The 13146-nt window shown below is 44.2% G+C and overlaps 1 protein-coding gene across 11 annotated transcripts in view; it reads left to right on the forward strand.

The window, feature by feature from the left end:
* The window catches only part of TENM1 (teneurin transmembrane protein 1), a 1397628-nt gene that overhangs the window by 1333286 nt on the left and 51196 nt on the right, over positions 1–13146 (forward strand). The window lies entirely within an intron of this gene.

Below are 13146 nucleotides of genomic sequence, written 5' to 3' on the forward strand. Positions count from 1 at the left end.
CCCATATGCCACCAAGTGGCTGGCTGAGGACCCTGACTACAGTAGAATTGGTGCACAGCTGGAGAGTGGGATATTCTGACCCTGTGAAGGACCTCCATCATAGACTGAAAGTCACCCCTGTGTGAACACTCAGCAGTAGGCCTGAGCACTGCTCAAGTGCCACTTAAGTTTTATATTAAGAATTACATTAGTGGCGAGTAGGCCTTGTGCTGGCCCCCTGAGCAGGGGAGAATTTCAACCCATGCTGGATCTTGTCAAGGGGGCTCACTTCATCGCAGCTAGCAGAAGTGTCCTGAGGGAGGGCCAGTGGGGCTAGAAAGACTCATTCCCATCCTGGCACCTGTGAACCTCCCTTGCAGACATCTTTGTTACTTGGGTTGTATACAAAGGCAAGGTTTTGGCTCTTCAAAAATATTTGCCAGATGAACCTCTATCCCCAGAAGACCAGAATGGGATGGGAATATTAACAAAGCTTAGGTGACAGAACAGCAATAAGAAGCACTGACCAAGAATTAAAAGGGTGAGATTTTATAGAGGAATAATAAATATATTGGATTTTTTTAAAAAAAAAAGATTAGAAAGCCTGACACACTTGTGCATGCTGTCTCTCATGAGTGACCTGTATTCCTGCCAGTGGGTTTGTGGATATTATTAAATCAGCCCAATCTGTATATATTTAGTCAAAGATCATCCAGGGATATAGCTTCTTTCATTTGTTTTAAGTGAATTAAAAATCTGAAGATTTCCTGGGAGCTGGCTTTAGTGTGTGTAGTCCAAACCTTTCAAGATACCTAATGTAGTCCCGTTTGGCTTTCGGAAGTACTGCAAAGTTAAGATTAGAGAAGCTATGTGGACTGGCACAATCTTAGGGTTCCAAACTGAGAATATGGTAATCCTCAACTTCTGAGCACAGCAATCACCAGAGCTGGCATTTCCCTCTTTGCAGAGCTCCATCATATATTTGGATTAAAATCCTGGCTCCACTGAAGTCAATGGGGAAGTTTTGTCATAGATTTCAGTGGGGCCAGGATTTCACTCTTGGGTGTCAGAGTCTCCTCTCACATGGTATACATCAGGAGTAACTTGACTGAAATCAGTGGTGTAAAGCCAGCGTAAGTACAGAGGATAATTAGGTTTATAATTTTATAATTAGCACAGTGAATTTTTAAATAGTTTCCAACTGAAGAGTTGCATTTCAAAGCCAATTAAATAAAGGTTAGACCTAGTTGCTTAATTGAAAACATAACAACAGGGTAGGCGATCAATGAAATAAGGGTGTTTTTTAAAAAAAATAGTATAGCAATACTTCTGACCTGCAAATTGCTTTAAGTGCCATGGGGAATCTGGAACTGTGTAGATCTCATCAAAACAATACAGTAATATTAACAAGTTCCAAACAGCACAACTTTGTAGCTTGTCAGCAAGAAAGAACTCTACAGAGTATTGACTCCCTTGTTGCCTTCATGGTTCTTGGGTCTCAAGACCCAAGCTTGTACAAAATGAGGTAAGACCGAAGAGAGTTCAATACTGAAAAGATTTGTCTTTTACTAGACATAGGACTAAATTCTGCCCTAAGTTACCCTTGCGACCTCATTGAAGTCAACAGAAAGAGAGAGAGAGACAGAGAGAGACAGAGAGCGAGAACAGCCACATAAAGGATGGAGGTCACAGAGAGCAGTCACAACGTGGCAAGTGAGGGAGCAGACATAAGAACAAAATAATGTGACAGAGAAGAGAAGGTCCTTCTATATTAAGAATCAAGAGAGAGAAAGAGTGGGGTTGCAAGAGGTGAGTATCAAGGAAGAATTTGGCCAATGCCCTACTATAGAATACCATTAAGAAGTTAAGTTTTTAGGCATGCTTCATAAAATCCGAGACAGAGAAATGCAAATAGAACAATAGTGAGCAACATCTTGTACAATATGTTCTGTTGACAATAACCATCACATTTACAAGCAAATTAGCTAAAACATCTGAAGGACATTTTGCTTTTTCAAACTGCGCCTTCATCTCCTGCTGATAGATTCCTTTGGGACAGGTAGGGTATGCAAAATGATATGCCACTTTGGAGAATTAATTTAAGAAGTTTAGTAATGTAGGTTGCATTGCAGGAAAATCGTAAACAGCTGAACATCATTCAGTACCCATTCAATCAAACCCTCAGAGCAAAATGAGAAACTGAATAGCTGCTGCAAGTTCTTCCCTCATTCCTTGTACAGATACCTATGTAATGAGAAGTGAGGAAAATCATGACACTGTTAGGTTCTCCGTCTGTATGTACACGCCATGTCCAAACAAATCTTGGAATAGATGCTATTATATTTCTTCATGACTCTTCAGTGCTAGATTTATGAATCCATATCACTGGCTTCAAGAGACCAAACTTTCTCACCAAATCTTTTCAATTCTACCATAAACTGTAATAAACATCTAGGAAGGTTTAATAAAAGGTCTCTCCAAAATTTTGCGTGGAAGGATATGGCCCAATCCTGTAAACCCTGTATGACTTGTGAGCAGTTCCTCTGTTTTGCTACAGCATGTTTCAACTTAACAGCCAGAAGGAAGATATGGCTCTTGCCATTTGCTTCAGCAAGGTAAGGAAAACTCTTTAGATTTGCTGGCAAGGAAGGAAAGAAAAGTGGAAGGTGAGAAGAGAGAAAAACAGGGGGACAGGAAGAGAAACGGGAGGAGTAGAAAAAATAGGGAAAGAAGAGAAAAATGGGAAGGGGAAAAAACATGCTGGAAAATATGCTAGAATTATTGTTCCAGTGTTCTGAAGTGTGTTTAGGTCGCAATCTTGCAGAGACTGAATGAACATGCTTAACTTCATGCCTTGGGAGTAGTCCGTTTGTTGTCAGTAACTTTACTCATAATGTGTAAAGTTTTGCATGTGGTTAAGTCTTTGCAGGATCAGGGTCTTACTTTGTTGATTCTGTTTATTAATAATGAGGATGAACGTTAACAGCTCTTATAATCAGCTGAAGTTTTTAAGTACTCATTACACTCTAGCCTAGACTTTGGGGTCAAGATTTACCAAGTCATGGTGAGCTACTAGCTGCTTAGCTATTTAGAAAATCATACCACTTATTTAAGTGTTTAACTATGGGCTTAGGAACTGAACTTTAGGCTGCCATTTTTAAAAGCCTTGGCCCTGAAGTGTCTGGAGTTTGTATGGAGGAAACTGGGCATGTCTTGATCTTATCTTGAACCCTGTGCTTTCTGATTATAGGCTGGATATTGGCACAATTGGCAAATTGACTGTCATGGACTGATCTCTGTCACATCAGCACCATATCTGCTCCAGGCTTACCTTTATAACTGATCCTTTTAATGGCTGTCCAAACATATACCACAGCAGTAACAAACACCCTGGCTTGATATCAACTTATAACAAGGGGACTCCTAAATAGCGGGGCCGTGATTTCAACATTTTCCAGTGTGTTTCCTTAAAAGCTCCTAATAATGTGAATATTAATCATCTTTGAGTGTTTCCACATGGAATACAGTCTCTTGTTTGTGCTGAATAATACAACCAGCCTAATTATTATTGACTGTTTAGAGAGTAAGCAGCAGCACTTGTTTACTTTCAACATTGGATGACACCTATTTAAATGGCATTGATTGTGTATTATGTAAATATGTATGAAAAATTAGATTCCAGAATATCTACACGATTTAGTGGATAAAATGAACCTTGAGGCTTTTTTCTATGGAGGTTTGAATCTTGTCAATGTAATCTCAGTAATCTTGTAGGAACTATGTTTTCCTTGATTTTACATGATCATATTTTTACATCTGGGCACATCTTCTGGAGCCAGCACCTGACCCAAGTGTAATGGGGTTGAGTATTAGGAATCACCTTGTGTCAGCTGGTCTGTTTAGCTTTTTTATACTCTTTTGGAAAAGCGCTATAGAATTTAATAGAAAAATGCAAACTTTTCTATACGTTCTCTTGAACCATTCTATTCATATTATTAGAAGATTCCATCCCTGCTCTAGAATGCTATAGGATGATTTTTAAAAAAACTGTAAAAAGGAACATATTTGCTATTAAATTCTGCAGGGTTATAGAATAATTTCTATAGAGCTATTTCTACAGAAACCTATTGGTTTCATCCCTATTAAATTCTATAGGAATTTTCCATATGACCATCCTGCAAAACCAAAAAATGCAAAACACCTAATTCTTTCCTCCTCCTCACTTTCTCCTTGTATGGGTGGAGTTTTTGTTTGCTTGGGCTTGCTTGTTTCACAATGTAGTTCTTGTGGGGAAACTATGTCACAGTAATGAACCTTGCTTTTTGTTCTGAAAGCAGTGATGTTATTCATTTGAGTCCCTTGTGGGAGTGAGTTCTACAGCCTTAATCTAGCTGCTGAGAAAATTCTGTCTGGCACTCCCAAATCTCATGCTTATGATCAACAGACCCATGAGTCCAGATTATGCTTTGAAAGCTCTGTCCTGTGATGGGATCAGTGCCGAATCAGACTAGAGAATGTAGCTGTTGTGAGAGGTTGTGGTTACTCTGATACATGCAAACTCTTGGGCAGCCTGGACCAAGCCTATGGGAAGCTTTGACTGTCAAGGCAGAGACCTTGAGTTTGACTCTATATTCAGCAGCAACCCCCTGCTATAAGCAGAGCATTAGAGTGATGTGCTCACAATGGCTTGAGTTGTTCAGCAGGAAAATTGATGCTTTCTCTACCAGGTTTTTGGGGATATTTTTAGGTTTGGTGGCCTCACTCCTAGATATCCTCTCTTCCCCCACCATCACCCCCTCACTCCCCGATTCCCAGACACTCCAGGAGTGGAGCTTCTCTAAAGCAGAAGGCACCACAGTATTTGTACAGTGGTACATCCTTCCAGTCCACCCTCTGCCCATCCCTGCCCTGTTTCAGCTATGCAAGAAGCTCATGCTAAGTTCTGCTTCCCAAAAGCTTCCACCACTTTTTGTAGTGGAACTGCACCGGCCCTCCACACTCATAACTTCCTGGGGTCCAAATGGAAATATATGATTTCAAGAAAACTTTGAGACAAACAACTCGACTTAGCAACTTGTAGGCAGCCTTCTTAGAATCATGGTTTTCTCACCTCACAGAAGTGCTGTCTGGCTGCACAGCATGTGGCCCAAGGGTGACAGCGTAAAGCAAAATGGAAAGCTTCCATTTATTCTTCTTCAAGTGGTTGCACATATCCATTCCACTGTAGGGAATTGCACACCCAACATATGGTTGTCAGAGAATTTTTCCCTCTGCAGTACCTACCTGGGCAGCTCGAGCACCCTCTGCTGCTACACATCACTTTGTGCAGTATAAAGGCCGGAGCCACCACTGACCACCCTCTCAGTTCCTTCTTACCACCCGTGGTGGTTTTTGCAGTGATTACAGCCTTGCTGCTGTAAGTTCTTCCCTCATTCCTTGTTCAGATACCTATTTTTACATAAAGCAGCTTCATATTTAGTTAGATAGACTATAGTTAAGGTAGTGATTAGTTAGATATACGTTATTGGCAAGTAGGGTTTTTTAGGCTGTAGGCTGACCAGTTCAGTTTTTGGTACCAGTGCTGGAATCATGTCTCAATCTGTGGGGTTTAAATCATGTCGCTCATGCAGCAAACCAATGCCAGTGAGCAACCCACAATCCAGCTGCCTTAAATACTTGGAGGAGTCCCACGTGAGGGACAGATGTCACATTTGTAGGGGATTTAAGCCTCACTCTAAAAAGGACAGAGCAGCTAGGCCGGTATATTCTTATGGAGGCGGCACTCTGTCCACTCTCAGAGCTGTCCAGTTCGCAGTGGCACAGGGTACACCAGCATCCGTCCAGACTACTCCCCCTGACTTATCAAGGTCAAGAGCTTGATCACTGTCACTGGTACCAAGTAAGAGGCACAAGACCTCCAGGGACTCAGTACTTCACTCAACATGACCCATTGTACTGAAGCTTTCTAAAAGGAAGGGTTCTGGAAGGGACGCTGAAAGAAGGCACTCCTTAAAACACTCATCAACTAAGAAATGGTTGTCAGCTCCAGGGTTTGTGCCAGGTCTGTCAAGATTGACCCCCTGAAATGCCCAGTGCAGCTTCTTCAGGCTATCTTCTGGTACCTCAGAGCCAAGGCATTACCAGTACTATTGACACCAGAGGCGTATGCAGCTGCTAGAGACCTAAACGTTTTGGTACCAGTTTCCTCAGTGGTGCAGGAAGGTCTTCAGTCAGTACCAATGCCGAAGGACCCTCCTCTGAAGCATGTGAGGCCAATGCCACCTACACTTTACTTACCTCGGAAGATGGTACCGAGGGAGAAGTCCACTTTGATTTCTCTGGTACCACCATCTCTGGTTTCTGGCTGTCTCTCTTCAGTACTGACTTGTTCTGTTCCCCCATTACTGGAAGACTCAGGTTCTTCGTCGTCTTCAGATTCGGAGGTTGGGTCCTATGAATCCCAAGCTAGAAAGGAGAGGCATCCTATGTCACAGACATATGTCCCATGGTTCCCACAGCAACCTCAGCAATGACCATCAGACAAGGGGCAATGGCCTGGTCAGGGATGGGTCCCAGGAACATGTCAGTGGACTTTCTGGTCCCCCTGGGTTCCAGCTGCCAGGTCATCCCCTCAGTTTCTTTCATCAGACACACGTTGAGAGCTGGGGTCCAGCTGCCAGGTCATCCACCTCAGTCTCTTTCCTGGGATATATGTCGAGGGCATCAGCACTGGAGACAACATCTTCCTGTTGTCAGGACCAGGACTGGTACCGAACCAGTGGAAGCCACTCCAGTGGTTCCTCCAGCAGAGGAGATAGAGCATACCCTGTTTCAACATCTGAGTGTTGCCTCTTCCTCATCACCAGCTGAGGTAGAGGCAGTGAGCAATTCTTGGCCACCAAATCATTATAGAGCTCACCAGGGTATGTTAGAAAGGGTAGTCATGGTCCTGGATATCAAGGAGGTCCCTGAGAAATCCCACAACCTGGTGGATATTTTGGCTTCGACAGAACTCACTAGGGTGGCTCTGTCAATCAATGAGGCTGTTACGGAACCAGTTGAGGTGTTGTGGCATACCCCATCTTTCCTCACCCCACAATTAAAAGGGCAGAGAGGAGAGATACTATGGCCCCTCTAAGAGATTTGAGCACCTGTACACACATCCCTAGATAATGAAAGTTAGCTGACAGCATGACCTTGAAAGTTACTGATGGTTATTTGATAAATAGTTATTTATCACAAACTACAAAGTATGAGTCCAGAAAAGCACCTACATGACTTAAGAGTCTAAGTTTCATTGATTTTTTTAAAGTCAGTGAAACTTGGGTGCTTTTGAAAATTTTACACTATATTACTAAATAAAGATAGAGTGAAATCCGGGCTCTGCTAAAGTCAATGGGAATTTTGCTGTTGACTTCAACGGGGCCAGGATTTCACCTGTGGTCGTGAAAACTGTGTGAGCAGGAGCGATCATCAGAAGAAAGGGTGTAAAGCAAGATGAGGAGCAGGACGGAGACAGAGCTCAGTGAGGCCCATGGAAAGTGGAGAGATGAGACATAGCCATGGCCGAAGCAGGAGGAGGACTTGGGGGGGAAGGCAGTATTGTGAAGGTCCAAAGAGGTTAAGATATTGAGAAGGAGAGAATGGCTGACAGTGTCAAAGGCAGCAGAGGAGTGAAGGAAAATGAAGATGGAATATAGGCCCTGAGATTTCCCTAAGAAGGGGTCACTAGAAATGTTGGTGAGAGCAGTTTAATGGAGTGAAAGAAGCAGAAACCGAATTGGAGGATGGAGTTAGAGAGGAGGAACTCAAGGCAGAGGTTGTAAATGTGTTCAATTAGTTTAGAATAAGGGGGCATGCTAAGACATTTAACTGAGCCATTTAGAGTTCATGTCATAGGGAATGGCCTTCTCTCTAAAAGGTTTTTGTTCCATGAATATAAAAATAAAAATGGTGATTGCTTTGCAATAAACATAAAAACTGCGATTGATTTGTGTTATCTCTTCTCTCTAATTGCCTCATATATCAGTCTGGAATTTAGGGAACTAAATTCATCCAATAGCAAAGCATGTTTTATGGGTCTGCTTCCTAACAGGGAAAAAAGGCTTTTTACTTTTTCCCTTGATGGACAGTTCATATATAATGAAATGTATTCCCTTGAAGAGGGCACTCACAAGTCCTCCTCTGCCTTAAAACTCCAATAATACCTGGGTGTAGGGGTTGTGTAGGCTGCATGGCTGTGCAGGTCCTTTGCACCCCTGTATGCTAGAATGGTGGCTTCCTTCTCAACTCTGAATAAGTCAGCATGGAACGTGGGTGGGCAGGCCAGGAGACTATTAGATCTATGTTTAGTAGGCACAAACCTCTGACCAAGGGATGTGAAGGTGCCCCAGCAGCTATTCCAGCTAAGAGAGTGGAGTAGCAGCTGCCTAGAGGCTGCCAGGCTACTCTCCTAATTACAAAGGTAGGTTTCATTCTGCATTCCCCACCTAATTCCCCACACAAAGCCCATTTACTTGGGCTTTATGCAGGAGAGTGATGAATGTATATGTTTTGAATGCAATAACTGCTATAATTGAGTTGTATAATCCTGCAATAGGAAGGGCACCAAAAGCAAAGACTTCTTATTAAACAAGTAAAGGGATGTAGTCGTACCATAAGAAAGAGTCCTCCAAGTGTCTGACTGCAGGGAGCTAAATTCTGTCTCCAGATATCATTTTTAAAAAATCTAGGCTTCTTAGAGAAACTGGCAATGTCAATGTCAACAAATGAAAGGTCCTGGAAGAGAGAGCAAACTGTCAGAAAATGATGAAAAATATCTGCAGATGTCAACGCTGAGAAAATGGAAGGAAATGTAGCAAGGCATCCAGCAGAAAGTTTAGGGAAGCAGGGCTATCCTGCCTCCAGCAATTGACCAATAATGAACTTCATAAAAATCTGATCTTACATGAAAGAAATCAAACAAATGGTTTTAATGGGCAAAGGTCCTGAACACAAGAAGAGAAGAGCAGACTATATTAAAGGACAGTCTGTTGAGTGAAAATAGTTTGGCCTCTGTTGAAAGAGTAGCTGTAGGTCTCTTTGAATAGGAGGAGATAAAAAACTAGATTAGTGGCAAAAGTAAAATGGAGGAGTTTGTGATCAAGTTTGAAGATCCCTATCCAAAACGGAATAAGAAACTGATTTAGCATAAATGGAAGCGCTCAGGGGTGAGCTGTATAGATATGAAGTAATCCATCATGCTGTGCCATAAGAAAAACATCTTTTGGCAGGAATGTCATGCTGCTACATGAAATTGACTTAAAATATACCAACCAGGCATAGCTAGAAAACAAAGAAACAGTGTGTCCTATGCTGTGGATTTGATGTGCCTGCCTTAGTCACTGATGAATGAAATGTATCCAAGTGCTAAAAAATCCTGTGCCCTAACACTTAAACCAGGGGTGGGCAAACTACAGCCTGCGGGCCACATCCAGCCCGGCCCCTGAGCTCCTGGCCGGGGAGGCGAGCCCCCAGCCCCTCCCCTGCTGTGCCTCCTCTTCTGTAGTTATGCCGCCGCGTGGACAGCGCAGCTGGCGGCCACCCACCTCCCAGGCTTTCAGATAAGCCTGTCCTGCCGCTCTGAGCAAAACGGTAAGGGGCGGGTGGCGGTCCTGGGGAGCAGTCAGGGGACGGGGGCAGTTGGATGGGGTGGAGGTTGAGGGGGGCAGTCAGGAGACAGGAAGCAGGGGGGTTGGGTAGGGTGTGGGATCCTGGGGGGGTGGTTAGGGGTGGGGGGTCCTGAGAGGGGGCAGTCAGGGGACAAGGAGTGGGGGAGAGATGGATGGGTCAGGGTCCCAGGGGGCCTGTCAGGAGCCAGGGGTGTGGATAAGAATTGGGGCAGTCAGGGGATAGGGAGCAGGGGGTTTGGATAGGGTGTGGGGTCCCGGGGGGGCCATTAGTGGCTGGAGGTCCCGGGAGGGGGCGGTCGGGGGACAAGGAGCTGGGGGGGTTGGATGGGTCAGGGGTTCTGAGGGGGGCAGTCAGGGGGCGGGATGTGGGAGGAGGAGGATAGGGGGCGGGGGCCAGGCTGTTTGGGGAGTCACAGCCTTCCCTACCTGGCCCTCCATACCGTTTCGCAACCCTGATGTGGCCCTTGGGCCAAAAAGTTTGCCCACCCCTGACTTAAACCTTTGGTGTCCTGTGATAACTCCCGTTAGGGTTGTTTTTTTCTTCTAATAAAACTAAATAAAGAGCACAAGTGGCTTGCTAAACACATACACAGTACTGACGTTAGCAATATTTAGTGACCAACTTCAGCTCTTTATTTAGTTGTAATGCTTGTCTTTTTGAAGAAGCCAACTTATTTGAAGGAAAAAACACCGTGAGGGTTCAGAAGCAAACACCCAAAAGTTAGCATGAAAGAGATGCCTGACGCCCAAAACCTTACCACTGAGTTCCGTGGGAGTTATCTACCCTATCGAAGGTCGCTGTGCCAAACCCAAAAATGTGATGAAGCCAAAATGAAGGGTGCAGGGTTCATATCTGTGATTTAAGTTCATCTCGCCTTTCTAAAACATTTGAGTTAAAAATGTTTAGAAAGCCAGGCAAGTAGTAGTTAATTTTGCACTTCACCAACAAGGCACTGACTCTAACTCTCAGCAACAGTAGAGGCAACACGAGAAGTCGACATCTAAATGCAGAATCCCACGAACCCTGCATGTTAAAATAAATATGCAAAAAGCATGACTGTCGGAGCTGTCATTTCACCTTGCATCCATTTCCATCGCACAAGGTTGTTAGTCCCCCGTGAACTAAAACTAGACTAAAAGAAAAGGAGTACTTGTGGCACCTTAGAGACTAACCAATTTATTAGAGCATAAGCTTTCGTGAGCTACAGCTCACTTCATCAGATGCATATCGTGGAAACTGCAGCAGACTTTATATATACACAGAGAATATGAACCAATACCTCCTCCCACCCCACTGTCCTGCTGGTAATAGCTTATCTAAAGTGATCATCAGGTGGGCCATTTCCAGCACAAATCCAGGTTTTCTCACCCTCCACCCCCCCACACAAATTCACTCTCCTGCTGGTGATAGCCCATCCAAAGTGACAACTCTTTACACAATGTGCATGACAATCAAGTTGGGCTATTTCCTGCACAAATCCAGGTTTTCTCACATCCCCTCCACCCCCATACACACACAAACTCACTCTCCTGCTGGTAATAGCTCATCCAAACTGACCACTCTTCAAGTTTAAATCCAAGTTAAACCAGAATATCGGGGGGGGGTAGGAAAAAACAAGAGGAAACAGGCTACCTTGCATAATGACTTAGCCACTCCAAGTCTCTATTTAAGCCTAAATTAATAGTATCCAATTTGCAAATGAATTCCAATTCAGCAGTTTCTCGCTGGAGTCTGGATTTGAAGTTTTTTTGTTTTAAGATAGCGACCTTCATGTCTGTGATTGCGTGACCAGAGAGATTGAAGTGTTCTCCGACTGGTTTATGAATGTTATAATTCTTGACATCTGATTTGTGTCCATTTATTCTTTTACGTAGAGACTGTCCAGTTTGACCAATGTACATGGCAGAGGGGCATTGCTGGCACATGATGGCATATATCACATTGGTGGATGTGCAGGTGAACGAGCCTCTGATAGTGTGGCTGATGTTATTAGGCCCTGTGATGGTGTCCCCTGAATAGATATGTGGGCACAATTGGCAACGGGCTTTGTTGCAAGGATAAGTTCCTGGGTTAGTGGTTCTGTTGTGTGGTATATGGTTGTTGGTGAGTATTTGCTTCAGGTTGCGGGGCTGTCTGTAGGCAAGGACTGGCCTGTCTCCCAAGATTTGTGAGAGTGTTGGGTCATCCTTTAGGATAGGTTGTAGATCCTTAATAATGCGTTGGAGGGGTTTTAGTTGGGGGCTGAAGGTGACGGCTAGTGGCGTTCTGTTATTTTCTTTGTTATTTCCTGGCCACTATGGATGTAGAAGCCCTCTACACCAACATTCCACACAAAGATGGACTACAAGCCGTCAAGAACACTATCCCCGATAATGTCACGGCTAACCTGGTGGCTGAACTTTGTGACTTTGTCCTTACCCATAACTACTTCACATTTGGGGACAATGTATACCTTCAGATCAGCGGCACTGCTATGGGTACCCGCATGGCCCCACAGTATGCCAACATTTTTATGGCTGATTTAGAACAACGCTTCCTCAGCTCTCGTCCCCTAAAGCCCCTACTCTACTTGCGCTATATTGATGACATCTTCATCATCTGGACCCATGGAAAAGAAGCCCTTGAGGAATTCCACCATGATTTCAACAATTTCCATCCCACCACCAACCTCAGCCTGGTCCAGTCCACACAAGAGATCCACTTCCTGGACACTACAGTACTAATAAACAATGGTCACATAAACACCACCCTATACCGGAAACCTACTGACCGCTATTCCTACCTGCATGCCTCCAGCTTTCACCCTGACCACACCACACGATCCATCGTCTACAGCCAAGCTCTGCGATACAACCGCATTTGCTCCAACCCCTCAGACAGAGACAAACACCTACAAGATCTCTGTCAAGCTTTCTTACAACTACAATACCCACCTGCAGAAGTAAAAAAACAGATTGATAGAGCCAGAAGAGTTCCCAGAAGTTACCTACTACAGGACAGGCCTAACAAAGAAAATAACAGAACGCCACTAGCCGTCACCTTCCGCCCCCAACTGAAACCCCTCCAACGCATTAAGGATCTACAACCTATCCTAAAGGATGACCCAACACTCTCACAAATCTTGGGAGACAGGCCAGTCCTTGCCTACAGACAGCCCCGCAACCTGAAGCAAATACTCACCAACAACCACATACCACACAACAGAACCACTAACCCAGGAACTTATCCTTGCAACAAAGCCCGTTGCCAATTGTGCCCACATATCTATTCAGGGGACACCATCACAGGGCCTAATAACATCAGCCACACTATCAGAGGCTCGTTCACCTGCACATCCACCAATGTGATATATGCCATCATGTGCCAGCAATGCCCCTCTGCCATGTACATTGGTCAAACTGGACAGTCTCTACGTAAAAGAATAAATGGACACAAATCAGATGTCAAGAATTATAACATTCATAAACCAGTCGGAGAACACTTCAATCTCTCTGG

Source organism: Lepidochelys kempii, chromosome 9, assembly GCF_965140285.1.
Source record: "Lepidochelys kempii isolate rLepKem1 chromosome 9, rLepKem1.hap1, whole genome shotgun sequence".
Taxonomy (NCBI): domain Eukaryota; kingdom Metazoa; phylum Chordata; order Testudines; family Cheloniidae; genus Lepidochelys; species Lepidochelys kempii.